Genomic DNA, 26,259 nt, shown 5'->3' on the forward strand with positions numbered 1-26,259 from the left:
GGGTAGCCCAGCTGCTTCAAAAGGTGCTAGGCAGTGATGGTGCGCAAGGAGATTAAAGAAACTGCCAACCTTTGTCAGTTCTACCGTCATAACTGCTGTTCTTGAAGCCACCAACGTTTCCCTTAAAGATACCATAAGCCCTCCCCAAGGCCACCAATAAGCATCTTTTGAAGGCAAATCGCAATGTAGTTGTTGACTTTGTAGGTGCTTCCAGAACATAAACCTCTGTGTATATGTACGCTTTTAATACCTATCTTATTCTCCCTGCTTTCAAGTTAAAGGGCTGTAAAGATTGTAAACAGCTGATCTTTCTGTAGGTGCTGGGGCTCATTCCTATGTCTCCCGAAGTCCTTGACAAAGCACCCATTGACTCAAACTGTGCAGGATCAGGGGCTTGTAGAAGTGGGTAAATGAACATTTCCCATAAATATGAATTTGGATTTTTACATTAATTTACTTCCCTTCTGTTTGCCCTCCATGAATATTCTAGCAAATTAATATTAATGCCAGAGGATAATCGTATAAATGCAAACGTGTCAAACAAATTTTAGAGAATATTTACAAAAGAAAATTTTAAATTTATAAGCAAAAGTATTTGTGCTAAAAACCGGAGTCTGAGAAGTTATGTAATGGAGTCACCTAATTGAGTAACAGAAACATACTGTGTGACCTATGTCCTATCCGAACAAGCTAGACTTTTGTGAATTTTGGTGTTAGAATACTCACAATGAACTGCTTGCACACAATCTGCAAACCAAGATTTGTTCACCAATATTATTCAGTAAATAATGAATAAAAACAAAGAAATGTAGGATCTGACAATGTATAAACAATAAAAGAGGAAAAACCTCTCATTATTTAATGAGACTTCTTTGCTAATCTCAACTATGCTGTCATTTCTTCCCTGCAACAATAAAACTACTGTTTTTACTTTCTATGCTTTGGCTGTGTAGTATTTGGGAGTGTGTTTTTTGTTGTTCATTTCTCTTTATTGTGTTGCTTGGTATCCAAAATTAAAACAGCTAACTCTATTCAAACTAATATACCTCTATACACAGTTGTACAGGTGCCATGCTCATTATTTTATATCAGGATAGTTTAGGAAAGGAAGGAAAAAATGCTGCAAAATTACTATAGAAAACACTTTGTTGTTCTCTCTCTTCCCGCCCCCCCCCCCACTGATTTCATTGTTGCAGCGGTACTGAATGCAAATGAGAAAATACTGTACTTAGATCAACCTAAGATATTAATCTTAGGGTACTTAGCTTAGGAACTGAATACCCAGCCTGAAATTTTCTAGGTAATTTGCAAGTCAGATAAATTGAAAAATCCTGTACTGTAACTTCTTATTTTTTAGGTGGAGAAAGCATTTCAGCTCTATCTCATCTTTTTCTTTTACAGAAGCTGGCGGTGCAAATAGCCTTTTACTTGGGGGGATTATGAATGGCTGTGATGAGTTCTCTCTCTCTCTCTCTCTCTCTCTCTCTCAGTTCTAGCAAAGTGCCTTAGAAGTCCAGGGACATCTGCTCTGTTCTCTTGGTAACATGGGTTTTGTCTCGTATTCAGTCTCTTCCTTCTCTGTCTCTGGCAGGGATGACAGAAATGTGCTTTACTGAAGTACATTTTTTGAAATTTGTACAGGATTTTCTGTAATTAAAGAAAACTACTGTCATAAAAGGGAAAAATATTTGCTCTGTTTCTATACCACATATTTTTAATGAAAACCAACAAACTGTTAAGGGAAACTATTCTCTGCAGTGACTGATCTGTTGCGGTGTTTGTGTAGGTATGCCTGTTTGACATCTGAACCCTATAAAATCTTTGTTCAGTTGCAAACCCTAGGATTTGGTGAATTTTTAATTTAGTTGAGATGTGCTGGGAAACGTGATAGGATATTCATGTTATAAAACATTTTTACTAAGGCTGATTTAGGTGCACTTTTTTTTTAATGATTTTTCTTCCCCTAAGGCTGTATCTCCTGTTTGCAGTGATTCTCAAACAATTTACCACTGTGGACCGCATGTGCAACTCTCAAATTATGTGACCTGCATCCACACAATATATATATTACCTGTTTGGCCCAGAGGATGTCACATGGGCTGCAGCTGTGTGCTGATTGGGCCGCAAGCATCCCACGAGACCTGGGTTGAGAACCATTGGTTTGATGTAACATTTGCAAATATTCATAGCTATTAATCAAAAACTTGGAGCCTAGTGGATGAAATGTGATTCTCCTGCTCAGAATGTGAGCAGAGCTGCTCAGAAATTTTCAATTGCAACATTGTGTCAGAAATCTTCCAGTTAAACATTTTGTTGAAAAATGCTGAATTGTCAAAAGTAACTTTTCATGGGAACTTTTCATTTTTGTTGAAACTTTAGTCCAGGAAAGGTTTCTCAGGTCCAGGATGGAATTTCTGATGAGCGATCAAGAGAGACCAATACAAAATATTCAAGTGGTTGATTAGGGCACTCAGCAGGGATGTGGCTTTTGTAATTTGTCCTGAGTACATCTTTGTAAGGCCTTCTCTACACTGCAGATTTGCTCTAGTAGCAGCCATTACTGTAACCCAGTGTAGCAGTATCTTTACTAATACTAAGTGCGGACTAGGGCTGGGCAGGAAACTGCTTTCCAGCCCCATGATAATTTTTGGTATTTCAAGAAATCTCACATTCTGTTTTGTCCCGATGTGGAGACTTTTAAAGTTTTTGTGGGGAGGGGGTGTGATTGTGTGGGGGGAGGCTTTTTTGGTTGGTTGGTTGGTTGGTTGGTTGGTTGGGGTTTTGGGGGCAAAAAACAGAAGAAGGCAATGTAAGACAAACATGATATAAAACAAACCTTAGTTAAGCAATTACTTAATTGATTGCATGTATTACCTTTCTTAGGGTCTCTTAATTTTGATTGATTAACTAAAGAAAGGGATTGAAGGATTGAATTTTAGGTTTTTTTAGAGGCTTATTAAATATCCTTAACAGCAACTACTAGTATTGGATATGAGAAGACAAAAATAATATTGGACTATGCTTTGGCTAACAAACTAGAAAATTGGTCAATATAAACCATTTAAGATTCTTGGTGTCTACTAAAATGGTGTGTGGGTTTCCACTCCAAACTGGGGCATGGTATTCCACTATGGAATGGACCAGAGTTAGTGTCGATATTTGGAGTGTGTGGGCGGTGCTTCCCCAAGATGTTCATGCAAGCTTCTGTACAATGTTGATCCTGGCCTTCATTTTCCTTTTGGTTTGTTCAAAGTAGGGACAGAAGCTGAGCATGGGGTCCAGGGTTTTCCCTAGGTACCAGAGATTATGATCATGCATGAACAGTCAGAAATTGATGTTGTCTTGGTCTGTGTATTATTAAAATCAGAAGCTGAGACCACTCTTTTGAGGCATTTGGCTTTAAGTGCCATGCCTTGAAATAAGTTCCTAGTGTTTTTACATTCCATTCTAGAATCTTTCCTGAGGTTTCACATCAGGAAGACTGAGTAGTCAGCGCAATGTTACCTGTGTACGTGAACTTGTGGGAGGATGTTGGTGGAATATTGCTGATATATGGATTGAAAAGTGCTGGAGCTAGAGCGGACTCTTGTGGAAGTCTGTTCAGTCTTCACAGGCTGCTGACAGTATTACCAAGGTACACCATGAATCTGTGGTCTGGAGGAGTAGATGACAATCTGCTTGCAGTCTCCCCTGCTACGTGAGCAAGCACAGTAAATGTCATCAAATTGGTGACAAAGGTCTCCTGGTCAGCAAAGCAATGGCACTAGGCTGGAATTAGGGTTGTGGTGCCAGGACAGAGGCTGATGCTGCAGGTGTTTGATGCCCCCTTGGCAGTTTAGAGCACCCACTGAATTGGGAGGCTGCATCTGCTCCTAAATTTATCATTATTGCAGGATAATTTCAAGCATGTGAATAGTCTCATTGAAGTCAGTGGTACTACTCACTTGCTTAAAGTAACATGAGTGTAAATACTTTGCTGAACTTGGGTCAGAGGGGAAAAATTGCAGGTTATCCTCTTCTAGAAATATTTTGTGTTTTAAATATAGCAGTACTGAAAAAAAAGAACTATATAAATTAACAATAAAGAATTACTCTGTAAGCTGCAGAAACCACTGCAACTTACAGAATAATTCTTAACTTATATAGTTCTTTTTTTTCAGTGAATTACCCCAGTAAATCAAAACACTTATTTCCAGGCTGTAGGCTACATATTTTGATCCAAGGAATAAATTGAATAACCTATCCATATTATAAGCCCAGTGGTGCAATTTGTCATCTCGTTACTAGCTATGCAGAATACATGTCTACATTTTGTCATATAAAAATTTACTTATTTAATACTTCCCTCTTTTAAGATGCTTTCTTCCCATCTCCAATGTCAATTACAGATCAGCTAGCATTTTTTTATTGAATTTTAATGGCTGACTGCTCTTTTTCCCCCCTCTTTTTATAGTGTAGCTTTTCTTATATAAGCCTATATATGCAAGGTATTGTACAGATGTTCCTCTTCTAAAAAAAAAAGTGTCTGTTAAATTCATGGCTGTGGATAACATTAAGAAATGTTACATGACTTTGAAAAGACACCATACATCATAACCATTAACTTTGTTAAACTATTTATTTCAAAAAGCAATTAATTAATCTTTATTTCTTTAGGAGAAAATGCCATATTCAAGTAGTAAATATATAAAAGTTGATGAGTTTAAACTATATTATAGGTGGGCCTACTAGCAGTGCCTAATATTATGGGAAGTATTGGACAGCCTTGAAGACCATGTTTTCAGTTATTTATAACTTTAACCATTGGGCTGATATTTTCCATAGTGGGTGTCTGCCCTGGGCTGATTTTTTTTTCTCCTAGAAAATGGTTCAGCTGTTTTCAAGAACAAGACTAGGGGGGATTTTTGGAGGGTGGGGGGTAGATTGTTTTAAATGGGTAAAAACAATCTGGTGACCTTTTCTCTGAACAGCTTTAGTGCTTCCACTCTTTGGAGCAAGGACTTGAAATTTAGTAGGAGGGTGGTTGGGGCTAATTGGGCAAGGAGAGTGGGACTGGGAGCTGGTGAGGGAAACAGAGTGTGGGTCTAGGAGTTAGTTAGCTGGGGGCAGGGAATATTGAGATTTCATGAGGAGCTGGAGGGAGCAGAAGAGTGGGACTGATTAGGCAAGGAAACCAGGACTGGGAGGAAGGGAGACACCTCACAAGGACCTGGGGTGTTGGGGGAAAGCTGGAACTGCCAAGACAAAGACTGTGACAAGGAGCCTGAGCAGAGGTGGGGATTGAGATTGGATGGGAACCAGAGCAGAGGGTGGCGAGAGATAAAATGAGGAACTGGTGTGGGAGGAACTAGAAATAGCTGGACAAGAAACTGGGGACAAGGATCAGAGTAGCAGCCGTGTTAGTCTGTATTCGCAAAAAGAAAAGGAGTACTTGTGGCACCTTAGAGACTAACAAATTTATTTGAGCATAAGCTTTCGTGAGCTACAGCTCACTTTATCGGATGCATTTCGTGGAAATGCATCCAATGAAGTGAGCTGTAGTTCACGAAAGCTTATGCTCAAATTAATTTGTTAGTCTCTAAGGTGCCACAAGTACTCCTTTTCTTTTTGGGGACAAGGAGTTGGAGATGGAAAGTGTGTGGGTGATTGGGACTCTGACAGCAAGTCCAGAGGAGGAGACTGGGTTTGGTTAATCAAGAAGAATGGGACTACGACAAGGATGCAGGGGTAGGAAAAAAACAGGACAAGGACAGTCTAAATGGGACAGTAGAAGAAGCCAAACTTGGGATGGGGAATGGGCAGTAGAGTCTGCGCACTAAAGAACACTCCCCATGAGAAGCTGGAATGGAACCCAAGATTCTGGATTCTCACCATTCCTTTGCCAGTAAATATATTTAAAACCCACTGAGAAAGTGTGTCACCCCCATCTCGTGCTGTTGCAGAAAGAGGATACTATTAGCTCAAGCAACGCTAGCACTGGCATTTTCTAACTTTTGAGTGCTTTACTTTGCAACCTTAATAATATTGTTTGTATAATAACCGAATAAAATAAATCTGAGAAATAGTTGAATACTTTGAATACACAGTCACCTTAGATATTATTTTATGTGATAACTTTGTGTCTGGATAGAAGCAAAGGATTTAGTCACTGGGTAGTAATTATTTTCCAGTTTGTGTTAGCATAAGCTAGAAACCCATAAAGTTGTAATTAATGTCACCTCTAAGATGGAATTTTAAGAAGGCAATGTCAGCCAATTAAAATAGTAGTGTGACTCAAGGATCTGGTTATGATCATATTGATTTGTTTAATGAAAAGCTTCTATGTGACCTTTTCAAAGCACATACTGTTTTGCACTTTTATGGGTTAATCTTGTAGAACATTATTTTGAATTGTCACACAGTAGGTCTGTAGAATTTTATAAATTGCTTAAGAGATAAAAACTACTGCAGCATTGGGAAGCTAAACAGCAGAGCACTGCCAACAGAGCAAGAAAAGTGTCTGTAAAACTCTACTGGGAATTCTCTATGGCAGAATAAAAACTGCAATAGAGCAATTAGGGGAAATGAAGATGTCTTTTATTAAGAGATGGGCATTTGTTTTAGTGGAAGATTTGTTTTAAAATGCAATATGGCTAAAGCTATAGCACAAACTAGAAATAGAAAATGAAAAAATCTATAGTTCTTTAGTGAAAAGGTTACAGTAAATATTTTTTTCTGACACTTGGAAGAAAGCAGGTAGTATGACTCAGTCTGTGAAGCCATAAAACATTAGGGATGGACTTGACTGTTTGAATTTATTTATTCAGGTATTAGAGATGGGCTTAAACCAGAACCTCAGCTTGGATTCCCTTTCTTCGGGAGACTTTTCAGATCTAAATCTCCACATCTAAACCCATCAATAAGATTTTTTTTGGCTTGGGGACATATTCAAAACTATAAGTAGGCAGTTTTTGTTTCTGTTCAGATGTGGTCAAAGTACACTCACTAAAATAGTTGAAAAAAGATTTCCAGAAGTTTGGATCAAAATCCCATGAGACCAGCAAGTAAGATTTTAAGTGTCATAAATAGGGACCTACCAAATTCGCAGCCATGAAAAACACGTCACGGACTGTGGAATCTGGTCTCCCTCCTCCCCTCTCCCCCCCCCACCCCCATGAAATCTGATATTTTGTGTGCTTTTACCCTATACTATACAGATTTCACGGGGGGAACCAACATTTCTCCAATTGGGGGGTCATGAACCAAGGGAGTTGTGGGGAGGAGGTCACAAGGGTTTTTAGCGGGGTAATGGTTTTGCCATCCTTACTTCTGTGTTGCCTTTAGAGCTAGGTGGCCAGAGAGCAGTGGCTGTTGGCCAGGTACCCAGATCTGAAGGCAGTGGCAGTGCAGAAGTAAGGATGGCAATACCATACCATTGCAACCTTACTTCTGCACTGCTGCCTTCAGAGTTGGGCTGCCAGAGAGTGCTGGCTGCTGACTGAGGGCCCAGCTCTGCAGGCAGCAAAGCAGAAGTAAGGGTGGCAATACCATTACCATGCCATCCTCACTTCTGTGCCGCTACTGGTGGCAGCTCTGCCTTCAGAGCTGGGCTCCCAGCCAGCAACTGCCACTCTCCAGCTGCCCAGCTCTGAAGGCAGCGCTGCCGTCAGCAGCAGCACAGAAGTAAGGGTAGCAGTACCGCCATCTCCCCGCCCCCACAATAACCTTATGAGCCCTCCACAATTCCTTTTGGGGTCAGGACCCCTACAATTACAACACTGTGAAATTTCAGATGTAAATAGCTGAAATCCTGAAAAAAAAATAAAATTCCTATGACTGTGAAAATGACAAAAATGGACCTTGAATTTGGTAGGGCCCTAGTCATCGAATTATAGCCAGAATTCCTAACCCAGGTTCAATCTCAAAAAGTTGGTTTTTCTACATTAATCTAAACCTGATCACCACTTTGACTCAACTGTATAATACATAATGTCTGCTTTTTCCACATTTTTTATGCATTTTAATGCACTCGTCTTTTTTCCCAAGACGCAAGTGAGCACTTTAGGGCAAATAGAATTCCCTGGCCACTGAGAAACAGTTCTCTTCTCTTCCTTTTCCAATCACTCCTAAAAGGGGGAAAAGAGGATTCTTGAGATAGGGATAGGTTTTGAACAATTAACTTACTTATCTTCCTAGCTTTTGTCACATGAATCACTGTGTCAGCATCTCCTGGCTGAACAACAGATTTTGTCTAACTAATGTTAGCAGCTCACATTGTCTTAAATATTAGAATTTCTTTACAAACTTCATGAAAGCCAGGGTTTAAAACACAACATAAAACTGCAAAGAAATTAAAAAAAAAGTTGAAGAAAAACCCCAGCCTGAGACCTGATCCCTATTTATGATCTTTCTAGAAATCTTTTAACTGCAGAGTTAATAGAAAAGATGAAGATACATTTTTAACATCCTTTGCTTAAATGTCTTATGTATCAATTATTTTAGGAAACAGTATCTACTGCTGTCACTATTTCTTTCCAACCATACTTTGGGCCAGATCAAAAGCCCCTTGAAGTTAATGAGGACTCCTGTTGACTTCAATGGACTTTAGATCAACCCCTTTGGCTACAATCTGAGTTAAGACTATCAGCTATAGCCCACACCTTCAGTCAACAAATTATTTGAATAAAATAAGTTTCTCTTAAATTTCTGTTTTGTACCGCTCTTTTATGAGGTAGGATATTTTAAAAAATTAACAGAGTGCATAACATAGAAAAAAGTTATAATACTTGTGTTAATACCACTGAAATGCCATCTTAAATAAAAATCCAAATGTATCATCTCTTCAATGAATGTTTCATTCTAATGATACTTTGGTGTGTCTATAATTCACACTTAAACACCATTCTGGATTAAATAGACTGAAATAGGAATTCCAATGAATAATTTTGTTCTGGCAAATGTTTTCTTATTCAACAACATGGTAGAGATGTTTCTATGTTGTTTACCTGTGAACTGATATGCAGAATTAATATAAAATTAGCTCTCTTTCTTGCAATGTTCCTAGAATTGTTTAGAATTTTTACATGTTTTATTATAGTGTAAAATATATTTTATACTTTTTTTTTAAAGTAGGGCCTTATCAACAGAGGGTTTATCAAGGAACAGTTTCAATTTCCATGGGAAAGAATACCACTGTTTAAAGACAGTAAACTAAAAAATGAATGTGCCTCATAAAACTTTTTCCTGAATCTGTTGATTTTATTGACCAGAATCAAACCAGTTATATCCATATACAGCACTCATGAAGCAATAAGGTGTTCAACAATTCCTATTCGGCATGGTCTGCTGTGCAACTCACTTCTTTGAGATCTGAAGTTGAGATAGATAAGATAAGCCACTTTCTTGCTGGCTTTCAATATTGCCTTGTCCTTTTTTCAGCTGGTTGTTTAGTTCTTTGGGCACTGATCCTGTAGAAAGAAGCATGTGGGTGGATCTCTGTCCCTATGTGTATCTGCACTGAGGGACCTGGTCTTCTCCATACAGATTCATATGTAAAATGTACATACAGGGTAATGATATTTGATAAATTACTGATTGAGCAATTTGAAATATTGTAGAAGTGGAAGAAATATTAGCTAGTGCCTGATAAATGTAGATGATTTTTATAAATGAATACTCCTGTTCAATCCATGTCAATAATTATTTCGTAACATGACTGTGTGATTTGGTGAACTACTTGTTATGGTCACTATTATACTAAAGTATTTTGTGGGTTTTTAGTTAAAAGAATAAACATAGCTGTCACCATTCATTACTACATGTGACATATCCTGTATCATACTGAATTTCCTGAAAAATGTGTGCAATATGTTTTAGTGAGTGAACACGTCTAAACTCCTTTTTTGAGGTAATCTGATCCATGTTATTGTTTGGACCATTGTTGTCAGTGTTGTGTTTATGATATTAGCTTACATGAAAACCTCAATAAAATGTAATCTATAAATGGAAAATTAGTTATTTCCTATAAAAATGGTATCCTCTGTAGTGCTGTCCATGTCGGTCAGACCATTACTTTCTTGCTGTGCAAGTGCCAATAAACATACATATACAGGAAGTGTGCACACAAATATAACTCTTTAAAAGCTTTGATATGGTGGGATTGCTGGCTACTTGCTTATTTGGGCTGTTTTCAGTGATTAATAAAATCATATAAACAAAAAATTGAATTATTTAGTAAATCGAGTCCATCTTCATGCCAAAGTAGGATTGTTCCTCACTGAATATTTCCAAGTATTTTGTACAGTTAAGTCTCCCTCCCCCCCCTTTTTTTTTTTTTTAATCCCCAAGCACTTGTCGTCCTACTATTATTTGGGGAGGGATGAGCGAAGATGACTCTAACACCTGGCCTCACTCAAGTCAATGAAAGTATTTCTGTTGACTTCAGTGGGATCACCAGTATGTCTGACTTCGAGTTTTTCTTGGTATTTAACCCAAGTTTTCCCTTACTTTCATCTCTCCTAGTATTTTCTTTCTCCCAATGCTATGTTTTGTGCTACACTAAACAATTCCTCATCCTCTTCGGTGTTTGCAACCTTTACATTTTAGATTATTGTCTAAAAAAGGACAGATATCAAAGGGATGGAATGCAAGCCATATGAGCAAAGGCTGACAGAACCTGCTTATGTTTAGTTTGGAAAAGCGGAGATTCAGGGGGACATGATAGCAGTCTTCATATACTTGAAAAGCTGCCATAAAAGATGGAGAAACGTTCTCTCTTGCCACAGAAGGCAGGACAAAAGGCACTGGGTTCAAACTACAGCATAGCAGATCTAGATTAAATCTCAAGAAAAACTTCCTAACTGTAAGAACAGTACTAAGAATAGAACATACTGCAATTGGGGAAGGTCCTTCACTGGAGGTTTCCAAAGGAGGCTGGATAGCCATCTGTCTTGGATATACACAACAAATCCTGCATGTTGGCGGGGATTAGACTAGCCCCTTGTGGTCCCTTCTAACCCTCATAGTTATTTAGTTAATCATCTTCTGTTCCTTTGGGGATTTCCATACATATTCCCCCTTCCCCTTCAACCTAATGCCTAGAATATATTAGACTCCCAAAGCATGCCAAAAAGTTCAAGTGGATGTATACTAATAGCTAGGGCCCTACCAAATTCATGGTCCTTTTTGGTCTTTTTCACAGTTCTAGGAATTTAAAAATCATAAATTTCATGATTTCAGCTATTTAAATCTGAAATTTCTCAGTGTTGTAATTGTAGGGGTCCTGTCCTAAAAAGGAGGAGTTGGGGGATCACAAGGTTATTATAGGGGGTGTTGCAGTACTGCTAGCCTTAATTCTATGCTGCTGCTGGCAGCAACACTGCCTTCAGAGCTGAACAGCTGGAGAGCGATGGCTGCAAGCCCAGATCTGAGGGCAGAGCCGCTGCAGGCAGGAGCGCAGAAGTAAGATGATGGTATGGTATGGTATTGCCACCTTTCTGCGCTGCTGCCTGAAGATCTGGGCCCTCAGTAAGCAGCTGCCATGCTCCAGCTGCCCAGCTCTGAAGGCAGCCATGCTGGAGTAAGGGTGGCATGGTATGATATTGCCTTCCTTACTTTTGCATTGCTGCTGGCGGGGCACTGTCTACAGAGCTGGGAGCCTGTCCAACAGCCGCCGTTCTCCTGCCACCCAACTCTGAAGGAAGCACAGAAGTAAAGATGGCAATACCGCAATCCCTCTAAAATAACCTTGTGACTCTCCTGCAACTCCCTTTTGGGTCAGAACCCACAATTTTAGAAATGCTGGTCTACCCATTGAAATCTGTATAGTATAGGGTAAAAATACAAAAGATCAGGTTTCATGAGGGGAGACCAGATTTTTACGGTCCGTGTTGTGTTTTTCATGGCCGTGAATTTGGTAGGACCCTACTGATACCATAAAATAGATGAATGTCTTATGACTTTTACAAAAAAGTCAGTTTTCAATTCAGAAATGTGGGGTGTGGTTTTTGTTGTTTTTTTTTAAATCCTCATTAAACTTTCACATACCCAAATTTGGGTCAAATTGAAGACCATGGCAAAACTCCTAATGACTTCAATGGGACCAGAGTTTAGTATAGTAATTAATTTTTTCCCTTCTTAGAGGATGCTAATATATGAATTCCTGGTAGTATGAATATGAAAGGAATTTTGATTTCATTGTTTGTCCCTCGGTAGTCAATATTTCCTTTTAATAGCTTTCCTTAATACATAATATTTGTATGCCAGAAGTTAATGGTTTTCTTTGATATTTAATTAAATGAAGAAAACCCCAACAAATATTTGAATATATTAGACAAAGGTTGTAGAATGAAATTTTTGTTCATATATAAAATGTGACACATCAGACTAGAGAAGACTTTCTTTAAGGTCTTTCTCAGATTACCTTAGTAAGAGAAACCCAATTTAAGAGTAGAGCTGGGTTACTTTTTTTTTGCCAAGACATTTTTGGCATAAAAAATGGAGATTCAGTGACATCAAAACATTTTTTGCATTCATATAGAGCTCCCCAAATTGTTTCTGACAAAAGTCCAAAACATTTTGTTTCAGAATGAAATGTTTTAATTTTTCAGTTTTACACAACTTTTTGTTTAGAAATGTCCTTCAGTTTTATTAAAAAATTGAAAATATAAAATGTTTAATCAAAATTAAATGTTTCAGGTCAAGCAAGATGTCTTGTTTGACCCCATATTTTTTTTGATTGCCACTGAACTGAAAAATCCATTATTTACCCTGCTCTAATTAAGAGACAGTGAGAAATTATTTTCTATTTACATTAATCAGCATTAAAAAAATCCCTTCACTCACTGGCTGTCTAAATTCAGTCTGGGGTAGTTCTTAATTCAGTTTTAAGATAAAAAGAGGGAAATTATTTGCATTACTTAGCCTGTGATTTGGTGACTAAAGATCACTCCAGCTGCATGATGGCTATTTTGTTCAGGTGTAAAGAAATACGAAGTAGTGCATTATATCAGAGTACTTCTCCCTGATACTTACTGACTAAAGCTTTATTTTGATGATATGACAACTGTGCATTAACTCCCAATGATGCACACCAGTGACCACACAGTGGAAAATATTATATATTCATTCCTATGCCAATAATATCAAAGGAGTTTAAATACTTCTCCTGAAGTACTTCTCTTTTGATTGTTTTAGGGTTGGGGGTTTTTTTTATGCGTATGGTCAAAATGTTATGTCTATATCTACAAAAGAGTCAAGGTCCATAGTTCTTTCCCCATCCTGCCTCCTTCGTTAAGTACACCTGTCTTTCACTTCTGTCTGACTTCCCTTCATACTTTTTCCATCCACCTCTATCTATGACCCATTGCCAATCACTGGCAGAATTTGGGGGCCTTGAAGGTAAACTTCCCATTTGAAGCAGAATTATTTGAGATGGTGGCAGGATGTATCCTCACTGATGCTTATGTGTATATTTATATTGTGACAAAGTTCCTCCTCTACCTTGGTGGGTCTTGTGCTTATTGGCAGATTTGCTCGCCTTGGAGCTTCACGGCAGCCCTCAGTTTGGCCATTTTTGTGAACCCACAGTTCAGGTCAACTCCTCCTGTGTCTGACCAGGAGTTGGGAGGTTTGGGGGGAACCTGGGCTCATCCTCTACTCCAGGTTTCAGCCCAGGGCCCTGTGGAATTCAGCTGTCTAGAGTGCCTCCTGGAACAGCTGTGCGACAGCCACAACTCCCTGGGCCATTCCCCCATGGCCTCTTCCCAACACCTTCTTTATCTTCACCATAGGACCTTCTTCCTGGTGTCTGACAATGCTTGTACTCCTCAGTCCTCCAACAGTTCACATTCTCACTCTCCGCTCCTAGTGCTTCTTGCTCCCAGCTCCTTACACACGCACCACAAACTGAAGTGAGCTCCTTTTTAAACCCAGGTGCCCTGATTAGTCTGCCTTAATTGATTCTAGCAGCTTCTTGATTAGAACACCTGCAGCCAATCAGCCTGTCTGTCTTAATTGTCTCCAGAAGGTTCCTGATTGTTCTGGAACCTTCCCTGTTACCTTACCCAGGGAAAAGGGACCTACTTAACCTGGGGCTAATATATCTTCTATTACTATCCTGTAGCCATCTGGCCCGACCCTGTCTGAAAGCAGAACTTGGCCCTTAATCAATTTGGTGTGAATTTCTGCCTGCTCAGGTAAAACTCAATTAAACTACTGGCTTCTGTTTTGAGTATTCACAAATGAACACTGTGATTTCCTCCAGTATTCCCAGGTTTGACAGAGAGCAAAATGTTTTCATTTCCATCAGCAAACACAGCTTGTCTTGGTACAATGACAGTTTCCCTTCTGCAAAAAATGACTTTTTGTTTTCACAAACCACCTGAGGTGAAAATGTAAGTGTCTTGCTTTTCCGTAAACCTGCCAGAAGTATGATTGCTTTGCCTGCAGCAAGAACCTTTTTCATGCCAATGTATGCCCAAACTTTGCAGAAAATTATGCACTTCTGAGTTTATCTAAATAGAAGAATGTATGCACTTAGTTAAAAATACAATAACAATACTGTATGGCTATGGAAGGTTTTACTTAACAAAAGGCAGGAGGGCATAAGAGTTTGACAGTTTAGGAAATTGACACTTGAATCATATTAAAATAATAGTATGAACTATCCAAACACAGCTCACTGATAAATTGCTGAATACCAAAAGTGCTGGATGAACTACAGCAGTAAGTTAAGTTAAAACAGGATTCCACAATTTCTCAAATAAATCAGTGCAATAGTGTTTACACAAGAAACATGTAGGGTAATATTAAATCATGCCTTGGCTTCTATTGAACCAACTAATGTGTTCCAAAAATTTAAATAGTTAAAAAGGAACATGGTTTCAGAAGAAATTAACTTGGAAAGGACACATTCCATATATTGATTTGTAATGTGTGCATAAATCATCTTGAGGGTATTTCAAGTACAACATTGGATTTGAGCTAAAAGACATTACATTTCTATATAAAAGAATTATTAGACTGCAGCACCAGATTGGGGCAGTGAATTTTTTGAGTCTGCCAGTAAATCATTTAAATAGAGACTGAATATATGATATTTGAAGCCAAAACTCTGAAGAAATGTACAGAGAGTATTGGTATGTATTTAAATGCTCTACCACCAGGAATACCTTGTTATCGAAGGAATTAAAATTTCAGTTTAAATCCTATAAAAATAAAATCACTTAGCTCTTACCACCAAATTTAAAAGTTCATAAAGATTTTGTTGAAGCTGTAGCTATAAATGAGGCAATACGATTAATGAAGGATTTTTCTTTGAAATGAACAGAAAAATAAGCCCATAACTGAGAATCTGGATAAAATAATCATGTGGATCCTCTTTAATTCAGATGTTTTGACCAAGTGCTAAACCAAGTAAATAGATGCAATGCAAATCTCAATATACCGTAGGTAAATTACTTGGAATAGTTGCCTAACTATAAATCACAAGGCTTGGACAAATTTGTCTAAAGACTCTTACAGATGCTGTTGGAAGGCCTGTTCTAGGGAGGACTGCAGCAAGATTATCTCATTTTTAATTTGTGGAGGATTGCTATTACAAATTGACATTCATAAATGCCTAAGTGCTGAAAATTTCTCCCTAAAATTTTTTGGGTTTTTTTGTGATAATATGAATGTGTTTAGGACTAGGTTGAGCCTTTAGGCTCAGTCCTACGTAAAGGGTAGTGCATGGCCAGAGCCCAGTGTTTTCCCCTTTATCCAGCCACTTGCTTTCCAGGGTGATGGTAGGGATATCAGATGCAAAGTTTCTGCTCTTTGTCTTGTACTTGTAACTAGAGAGGATCCCATGTGGCTATTGGGGACTTTTCTGGCCTGCACAATTGTGTATGAACAGGGCATAAATGAGCCCTAACTCATGAGGTAGTACTAGCTAATAAGTCTAGAGCCTATGGTGTTTACAAAGACACTCCAGTCTGAAAATAGACAATGTCAAAATGGCACCTTCGTGCACAACAAATCCTGAGCCCTGTGTGTAGGTAGTCACATTTAATTACATGAGCGATAAAGATAAAATTTAATCCCATTGGCCTCTGAAGAGTCAACACAGCTGAGAGCAGGCTAGCTATAGGGGGTTGGGAAACTATACCTTTAAGTGTATGAGTTTCCCAGACAGGAAGTCTGGGGGAGGGGCATTGAAGAAGTCCATGTTCTATTATGCAGAAGCAATTGGGAATAAAAAGGATCTCTTTCAAGCACCTGGGGTCCCAGAGTGATTACTAAACACCACATGCTGCATTCTACTCTTTCATGTACGTCAACAGAGCAGTTTATTACGTTACCTTCTATGAGTTTGTGGAGTTCTAATTGTATTGACCTACACAGACTTCACTGAGAGCATAATTTGGTGTGCAGACTTTTATTGTGTGAAATGGTATGTGAGAAGGGAAGAACCCAGCTTGACTGAGAGGTCCCAGGCTCAGTTTGAAGGGCAGGCTGTTAGAGAAAGCATTTTGTAAACAGAGCAAACATGATAGAGAAATCCTATGAGAGAGAATAGCCATGAAATCTTCAAATGCTTTTTTCCCATAGACGGTTTTCAGATTAAGCCACCCACTTTAGAAACTTTGTTCAGCTGTGTTTCTCAAAGCACATTCTGGCACACTCGCTGTCTACGATTTAGGAAGAAACTTCTTCATAAGCATGTTATTGCATAATTGTCCACCAAAGGGGGTCTTCTATTCTCCTCTGAAGTCTCTGGTATTGGCCACTATCAGAGACAAGATATAATACAAGATGGACTGTTGGTCTGATTTGATATGGCAGTTTTTATATACCTTTCAGTTCTGCCCTCAGGATTACAATGCACAGCTCAGAAATTTAAAATAATGTATATGTCAGATGAGCACTTTAGTAAAAGAGACGTTGACAGTCCATCTTCCAATACTCTGCCATGATGTCCTACGGCTCAGTCCCGTGAGGTGCTGAGCTCTCTGGCCTTCATCCGAGACAGAACTTAAGTACATGAGTACTCCCACTGATTGTATTGTGACTAGTCCCATGCTTATAGCTAAGTATATGTCGTCGAAGTGCTCTGTTGGATCAGAGTGAGAGTGCTCAGTATCCGGCAGAATGGAGCCCCTAATACACAAGTTTCCTGCATAGAATTGTCTGGCTGCATTAGGATCTGAATATATTTCTGCAAACTATGAAACTTTGAATCACTAAAGAGGAAAGGTAGTGCACATGTTTAATGTGTCTACTTATCACAGACTGAGGAAACTGGAATTTGCTGATGGAATTTAGGATCCGCTAGACGTATGTCTTCAGCCAGATACTGGTATTCATATAGTTTAAAAGTCTAGTTCTTAGTACTATGTTAAGAGATGATAAAGCCAGAGAGATTATTTCTATTAAAATGTTTCAGTATAACAAATGTGATCCACATTAGAAATCACTTAGGTACAAAGTTTAACCAATTATTGATGAGGATGCAGAAAGGATAAAAAGCTGCATGTCCCATGTTAATTTTCTCTCTCCTGTAACATAAATGTGAAAAATAGACTTAAGATAAGTATATAAAACACTGAATTCACGTGCTGTTTTAGTCTTTTGCTCTTAGAATTTACTGTTCTGTCATGTAAAAAGAAAAGGAGTACTTGTGGAACCTTAGAGACTAACAAATTTATTTGAGCATAAGCTTTCGTGAGCTACAGCTACAGACTAACACGGCTGCTACTCTGAAACCTGTTCTGTCATGTGACAATCTGATCTTGATTTTTATTTGTATTAGCTGCTAATGTTTTCATACAGTGGACTGGCTTAGGGAAAGCAGGACAAAAAATATACTGCAAAATTAGAGCTAGATTCTGTTCATTTTACTCACATTGATTAGTACTTGACTTTGTGACTGAACTCATGGATTGATTGCAGTGAGGCCAAGATTTCATTCAGTGTTAGAGCAGCAGAATCTGCCCTTTAATCAACTGAAAAACAGTTTGAAATTTCTTGAATACAGTTATGGGCCATTCATGCTGGATTTTTTGTGTCTTATGGTAACTACTGCATTTAGATGTTGATTAATTTCTTTGAAGTGAAAAACCTGCCTCACTCACAGTAATAAGGCTTCAGGATTGTGTGTCAAGGTGCTATCAGCAGCATCCTGATCAGGGACGCTGCTGCAGCCTGGAGAAGGCTGCAGGCTCAGCTAAGGGCAATTCTGTTAGGGGATTGTTGATGACAATTACTGGGCTAACAAGATAATTTGGGAGGAAACAGGAAGCAAGGGACAGCTCTGGAGGAGCCCGGAAGGAAGCTGAGGGTGAGCTTGGGAGTGTGGGCAGCAGGGAAGTCTTGCTGTGAGCCTGTATTGCACAGTACTACTATATAAAGGGAATAAATACTCACCATGATGAAAGATAAACAGTCCGATGTGTGTTTGTGACTGTGAAAACATCTGAACTGGTCAGCAGTGAGGTTCACTGGGTAATGACGGAGGTGCCCTGTGAGAGATGGTAAGGGATACTGGCATTCCTAGTCATTGAAGAAAATGTTTAAAATCAAATGACTGGATTATACTCATCCATGAATTTTTATCTCTCTGGATTTAATTTGGATAAATATTCATTTTAGGATTATTAATTAGTTCACTGATGTCATATAGTCAATCCAAAATTTTAAAAGCTTCTTTAAAATGAAGTACAATAGTACAATATTGAAGTATTGTAAATAGAAAATACAAATTAGGCTGTGTAGTATAACAAAATTCTTAGTATTTTAGTTAGTGGGAAAAGTGGAGGGATAGAATTTTCGGCACTTTTGGTTTAAAGTGGTAGCTGTATAGGATGCCTGTCAATGGACAGAGATTAATTGAAGGTTATCGGGGGCTTGCACTGTCACTGCATCAGTCCCATAACTGTTTCAACTAGAGATCTCTGTAGATATTTGTAAAATATTTAAACCCTGGCCCCCTTTTTGCTAATTAGTAGATTGAAGTGGAAATAGACATTGAATCTAATCAGTAGCATTTTAGAATTGATTTTGCTACAATGAAATGATCAAATGTCAAAATAAAGCACTTCTATATTGGCATGTAGCTTTTCTTCCTGATCCATGGGGAATAAACTATCAGTTCATTCCTTTGGTTTAAAATAAAACTTTTCTGTAAATATTCAACAAACCGAATACAGTTATTTACCTGTGAAGAAAATATTTATTCTATTTTTTCAGTGTGCATCAAATTAAAAAAAAAATAGGGTTAGTCTCAGCTGGTATAAATCAGTGCAACTACAATGAAGTCCATATATATGCACCAATTTATGCTACTGACAATTTGGCCCACTACCACAAAAAAGTCATGCACATAATAAAGCACTCTTGAATAAATGGGAGGGCTACCTGCAAAATGAAGAAAAAGATGTGCACACATTAAGGCATGTAATGATGATGGCAATGACACAGGCATATAGACATTTCATTTTTGTCAGCTGATTGATGCTAAATGGTCTCCCCACGACACCTCTGTATAACTCCAATTAATAGTAATGAAATTCATTCATATTCAATAAAAAGAGGATAAACCCCTAAGTATTAAGCATTTGAGCCAAATTCAAGTCAGAGTTGCACACAAAGGGAGGAAAAGAAGTAACGTGTGAAGTCAGAGTATCTGAGAAATCTCACTCGTGAGTTTCCAACCAAATCCTAGCAACCCAGAAAATCAATTAGCCATGTCTGCCTTTTAGCATGCAGAGAGGTAAGGTTGCAAAGGAGATATAATGGTAATAAAACTGGATGTGTTACAGTATATATCAGATTCCTGGTATGATGTCATCCCACACTATCATGGAATTTTCATGGACCACAAGAATCTGGCGGGTGTAGTACCCATGGAATAGGTTTTTTTAAAATGCAAGAGTATTTGCATTTTACCAGTCATTTGGAATGAAGCATCCCAACAGTAGCCATGCTACCAACAGGACTGTATCTGGGACAGTGGCAGCAATTACTAAATTCACATTTCCTGCAAACAACTGAGCCTTGCCCTAGTAACTTAGAGAGAAGTGTACTTTGAGTGGAACAGTGTAGAATTCACTAACTTCCACTGTTTGTGTGGAAGATTCTGAGGATATTTTAGTAATATCATATTTGGAAGAACTGCATTGAGTACAGCTAAAGTGACACACAAATCATCATCCGATGAAGTGAGCTGTAGCTCACGAAAGCTTATGCTCTAATAAATTTGTTAGTCTCTAAGGTGCCACAAGTACTCCTTTTCTTTTTGCGAATACAGACTAACACGGCTGCTACTCTGAAACAAATCATCTTCTAGCTCTTTGGGTTTTTTTAATGTGATATACTGTTTTGCAGTGATATATGCATAATGCCTAATGTCAGATAAAATGTTAAATCTTTATGAAGCCTCTATTTTTAGTGTAGCCATTCAAATTGGTTAAACAGTCACCAAAATCAGAGTTAAACTCCTTCATGCAAGTATTTTTGATATGGTTTGAATGTGGATGTCAGCATCCCAGTACAGGCTGTATTACTACTTACTTTTCCTGGAAAACAACTGTCACTTTGTTACATCACGGTGGTTTAAAATGAATAATAGATATTGTTTATCTGAACTGCAAGAATCCCGCATGGAGTACTTGGGGAAAAAGCTGTATTACCCACAGGCCTACGTGGTCATAAGCCACAGCAGTGACTCCTAACAGAAAAGAAGAGAGTTCTATCAAGAAAGGAACAAAGATAAAACAGGCTTGAATGAACCTTTGTACAAAGCACTGAGCTTGTGTTTCCCTGCAGAGGTAAACTTCATAGAAACAGAAGGGATAATGAGACTCCTGTTGGGCAATGGTATACTGTAAAAGTGGATTCTATGGGTCTGAGTCAGCAGCTCTGTATTAATATTTAGACAATAGAATGTGGGCTCTCTCATAATCTGAGCTTCTCTGATATTTTACTTTATCTACTGATTCAGCTGTGCATAAAATGGGGTTTAAAGTTTTGAACTGCGTTGGGCATTTTTCAGAAAGCACTTGTGTATGTCTTACAGCTGTGCTTATGCAGGAAGTACTTGAGCAAGAGCTTCAATCCCATTGATTTCAATGAGACTGAAACATGTGCTTAAGTTATGCATGTTCTTAAATTCTTTTACTGAATAGGGGAGTTTTCCTGAACTGTCACCTAAAGTTTCAAGTGTTGACAATGTTTATCAAACTAGACCATATTCCTTCAGATTAGGTTACTTCATTTGACAAAATATAGTTATAGCCTAAAATATTTCAAGAAACAAATGATTATACCAACAAATTATATATATGAACACACACACACACAATGAATAAAGAAAAGGAGTACTTGTGACACTTTAGAGACTAACAAATTTATTTGAGCATAAGCTTTCGTGAGCTACAGCTCACTTCATCAGATGCATCCAATGAAGTGAGCTGTAGCTCACGAAAGCTTATGCTCAAATAAATTTGTTAGTCTCTAAAGCGTCACAAGTATTCCTTTTCTTTTTGCGAATACAGACTAGTACGGCTGCTACTCTGAAACACACAATGAATGTTTGCCAAAAGTTTCAGGGAAAGGGAGCAATAAAGAGGAAGAATTTAAAATATTTTAAAATGTAAATATTCATAGTAAGATGTGCATGTTCTGGACACTTGCTTGTCATCTACTTTTGTAGGGTTATTTCATAAGTTAGGCCTTGTCGACTTACGCCAGTAGTGTAGACCTAAATTATGCTACTCCAGCAATGTGAATAACATAGTTGGAGGTGACCTAGCTTAGGTCTATTTACTGTGGTGTCTACACCACGCTGTGTCAATGGGAGATGCTCTCCAGTTAACGTAAATTACTCCTCTTATTCTGGTGGAATACTGGAGTCAACTGGAGAGCATTCTGTAGTCGATTTAGTGGGTCTTCACTAGACCCGCTAAATTGCTGCATGATTGAAGCAGCAACAATCCCTGGTAAGTGTAGATGTGGCCTCAATTCTGAAACTATGTAAAGCTCCTTTTTATTTTTCTGAACAACTGGATTGTGCTTTACCTCTGGAGACTAAAGATGAGAACTGGATAAGAAATCCAACTATATTAAGGTAATATCCCAACGTAAAGGGAAAGAATTATTATAACATAAGAATTGTATGTCCTTTATTGCATTTATTTATTTTACCTGATACAATACAATGTGCTGCCAATAACTGTTTTCTTTAAAACCAATCAGATCTAACCAGCATCCAACTTTGATTGGTGTTTGCAGTTAAAGGCTAGTAAGGCGTTTCCTACTGCCAATTAAATGTTCAAGATGTGAAAATTTTATGTGCCTTCTACCTCTAAATGCCTAAACCTAACGTGAAATATATGTGAAAGTGGACAAATTACAAAGAGTCCTGGTGAACAATTAAGTTTTCAACATACAAACACATCTCTTTTCAGACTCCAATGTTTTCTTCAGTGATATCGTACAGGACAGGTGATAATTAATAATTTGAAGACTCATTGAGTCAGTTAACATTTTGGTTTTCATTATTTGTCTCCAGTAATTCCATATTTAGCATTTTGCAATATTACAGAAGTTTTTTCTTACATCCCAACAGTATATGCTGTGTGACAGTAATACATTCCCAAGAATGCACAGAATTACATAAATATTCCTTCTATTTGGAATATTTAATGCGAAATCTGACATTGTGGTAGCCTCTTATGTTGGAGGGAGCTCAATCAAATAAGACCATGGATCTGATTATGTTTTCACCTACGCAAGTTTTATACCTGGGTAACTCAACTAACGTCAATCTTCAATGGAGTTACTTTGAATGGGTAGTGTGAGAGGAGAATTGGGTCCAAGGTTTTGTTTTGTTTTTAAGTTTTTCTGTAATTAGCTCTTTACACAATCCTCCAGAACTGCATATACTAATCCATGTTTGGTGCTTATAAAAAGTGACAATAAGGGGGAAACAAAGCTATGATTTTGACTGAATATCAGAAACTGGAAACTAATAATGTAAAAAGTATGAAAATGAACACTTAAGGGAAGATACTATTGGGAATTGATATAGGAATAATTTCTAAATGAATACTTTTTGAGTGATACTTGTACTGACTTGGCTGGCTTCAGCCTAGTTTTGACATGAGTGTTATCTTGGTGACCTTGTTGCTAATTAAACTTGCTTACAGCTGCTGCTGTATAGGACAAAGGTGATGTTTTGACCATAGTATGAGCTTAAATTAGAGGACAATGGTTACACAGAATAGGCTACCAAAAGCCAGTTAGAGAAAAAGGAGCGTCTAATATTGGATAAAGGGTAAAAGTGGTCTGGTCAAGCAAGCATGGTCAGTGCATGATCGTTGGTAATAAACCAATTAAAGAGAAGAAATAACATAATAGCAAGGACAGGAAAACTTGTGCCAACTGAAGTTTATACATCAGTGTTGTATGAGTTACATAAGATGTAATATTCATAATGATAATTGAAAGAGAACTAATGAGTGAGTATGATATGTGGGAGATTATAGGAGGTTGGCGCTTCAGAGGAGAAATCCATGATGACCCATCTATGTCCCAGAAGAATGTAACTGGCTATTGTCTTTTTCTGTATATCAGTCGTTTCTTACTTTAAGAGAATTGTATAGCAAAGCATGCTTTTGGCTTGGTGTGATGGGGTGGACTAGGCCCAAAGGCCCCCTGCTGGAGACCTCAGGGTTCTGCCACACCCACCTCGGGAAAGGAGCAATTGAGAGGTCCTCCAAGTGGCCTAGAGTGGTTGCGAGGGAGCAACCAATCAGAGGGGCTGCAGAATGGCCAATTAGGAGCCAGGAGGGCCATATAAAAGGTGCTGCAGAACAGAGCAGCAATTATTTGTGGCTTGGAGCTGGAGAAGGAAGAAGTGTTTGCCTGGATGGAAGAGCAGCAGGACCAAAGATAATTTGCTAGCAGGGACTGGGGGAGTAATGAAGGAGCTCCTGGCTGGCTGCTGGGACTAAGTAAGGACTGAGCCCAACTGGAGGGCTGGATAAAGATGGTATCTCCAGGGAGAAAGCCCTGGGGGTATGGCCCCATACCAGGGCCAGGACTACCTACTGAAAGAATGCAGACACACCCAACCACAGGGGGTGCTCATGAGAGGTGGGTGCTGAACCAGTTACACTCAAGTAAAGGCTAAATTTAATGAACCTGAATGTCTTGAACCCAAGTGTATGGCATTTTCACCCAACAATACATAGAGGTTCAAATACATTCATAGTTCACACAATCTTTTAAGTAAATACATGTACATGTGAAAAATATGGCATTGGGTATTCCAAAACCAAATCTGCTTTCATATTCTAGCTCACTCAGTCCAAATCTCACTCTTACAAATGCTGACAAATTACCACTGACAGACCATCCTACAGTTCTATGCCCATAGTAGCCAGAATTCAATATCTTTCCTCTTTGCCTTCATATATGGTATATTTGACCCTCCATAGTTACTCACTGTGGTCAAGAAACCCCAACATCTTTTTCTCCATTTACTGTATTGTTCTAAATCACCACTTCCCTGACTCATGCCCCACTCACTACTTCATTCTGAGATAGAAAAATCTAGTCCTAACCTCGCTAGTCATGGATATTTCAAATCAAGGGAAAAAATTTAGTAACCAGTAACTCCAAATTTTGACCAGTTGTTCGGATGCCTTACAGGAAAATGCTCCTTTTCTGTAACTTTAAAGACAAAGCTGGTGTGCATCCTTGTATATTTTATTTTTAAAAAAGGAGTACCCGTGGCACCTTAGAGACTAACAAATTTATTAGAGCATAAGCTTTCGTGAGCTACAGTAGCTCACGAAAGCTTATGCTCTAATAAATTTGTTAGTCTCTAAGGTGCCACGGGTACTCCTTTTCTTTTTGCGAATACAGACTAACACGGCTGCTACTCTGAAACCTATTTTATTTTTGAATTGCTGAGCCCATAAATAGGTCATGATAGCCAACACAATTTTCTAACCAGTGATAAGATTAAAAAAAAACCTTTGCTGTAAGATGTAAATTCTTCATTGCATTTTGTTTCATCTATTGTTGATCAGAGACATTTATCTCGTTAATTCATCTAATACTAACAAAGCTGTATACACATAAAGTAGAAAACTTCCCTCAAAACTTTCAATCTTATACCATCCTTTATTAAATTCTTCTCTCTTTGAACAGTTCGAAGTTTGTGCTAAAGGAAACTAAATTTTATATGGATTAATTTTAGTGTTTTATTTTTGATAATAAATCTCTAGAGTGGGGATTGTCTTTACTACATGTTGGCATACCTTTTAGCACAATGAGGCCCTCAGTCTTGTGGAGCCCCTAGATGCAACTGTAATAATCAATAATAGTCTTTCTCCAAGAAAAGGGCCATTGGGGCAAATCTGACTTTGGTGTAAAATCATGAGGCATAAGTGGCAGAGGGGTATAAATTAAGGCATCCTGCAAAGGCAAAACTGGCATAAATGATCTTGGTTGGAGGACAGAAATGTAAAGTTGCACATCTTTTTGGACTTGTGTTCTACAAGTGTCATAAGCGAAGTATGTCCCATGCAAAATTCACTTCCATTTTTCTAGCAGTGATGTAACTTGGGGAAGAGCACCTAAGGTCTTGTCTAATCAAATGCTTAGTTTACAGCAAGCTGGGGTGTGAACCTAGCCTGCCATGTACTAACTGTCCACGTGGACCCTACTGACATGCCTTAATAGTTTGTTAGTGTGCTTTGATCTAGTCCAACAAACTGTTAAGGCATAAAAACAATGAGGAATCCGGTGGCACCTTAAAGACTAACAGACTTATTTGGGCATAAGCTTTCATAGGTTAAAAAAAACTCACTTCTTCAGATGCATGGAGTGAAAATTACAGATGCAGGCATAAATATACTGGCACATGAAGAGAAGGGAGTTACCTTACAAATGGAGAACCAAACTCCCTTCTCTTCATGTGCCAGTATATTTATGACTGCATCTGTAATTTTCTAACCATGCATCTGAAGAAGTGAGTTTTTTTTTTTTTTTTACCTCCGAAAGCTTATGCCCAAATAAATCTGTTAGTCTTTAAGGTGCCACCGGACTCCTCATTGTTTTTGTGGACACAGACCAACAGAGCTACCGCTCTGATACTTGATACCATGTTAAGGCATGTCAGCAGGGTCCATGTGGATAGTTAGTGTATGATAGGCTAGTGCATGGTAGGTTCATACACCAGCTTTCCACAAACTAAGTGTCTGATTAGACAAGTCCTAAGTTGTTGGTGAA

This window comes from Dermochelys coriacea, chromosome 7, assembly GCF_009764565.3.
Source record: "Dermochelys coriacea isolate rDerCor1 chromosome 7, rDerCor1.pri.v4, whole genome shotgun sequence".
NCBI classification, from domain to species: Eukaryota; Metazoa; Chordata; order Testudines; family Dermochelyidae; genus Dermochelys; species Dermochelys coriacea.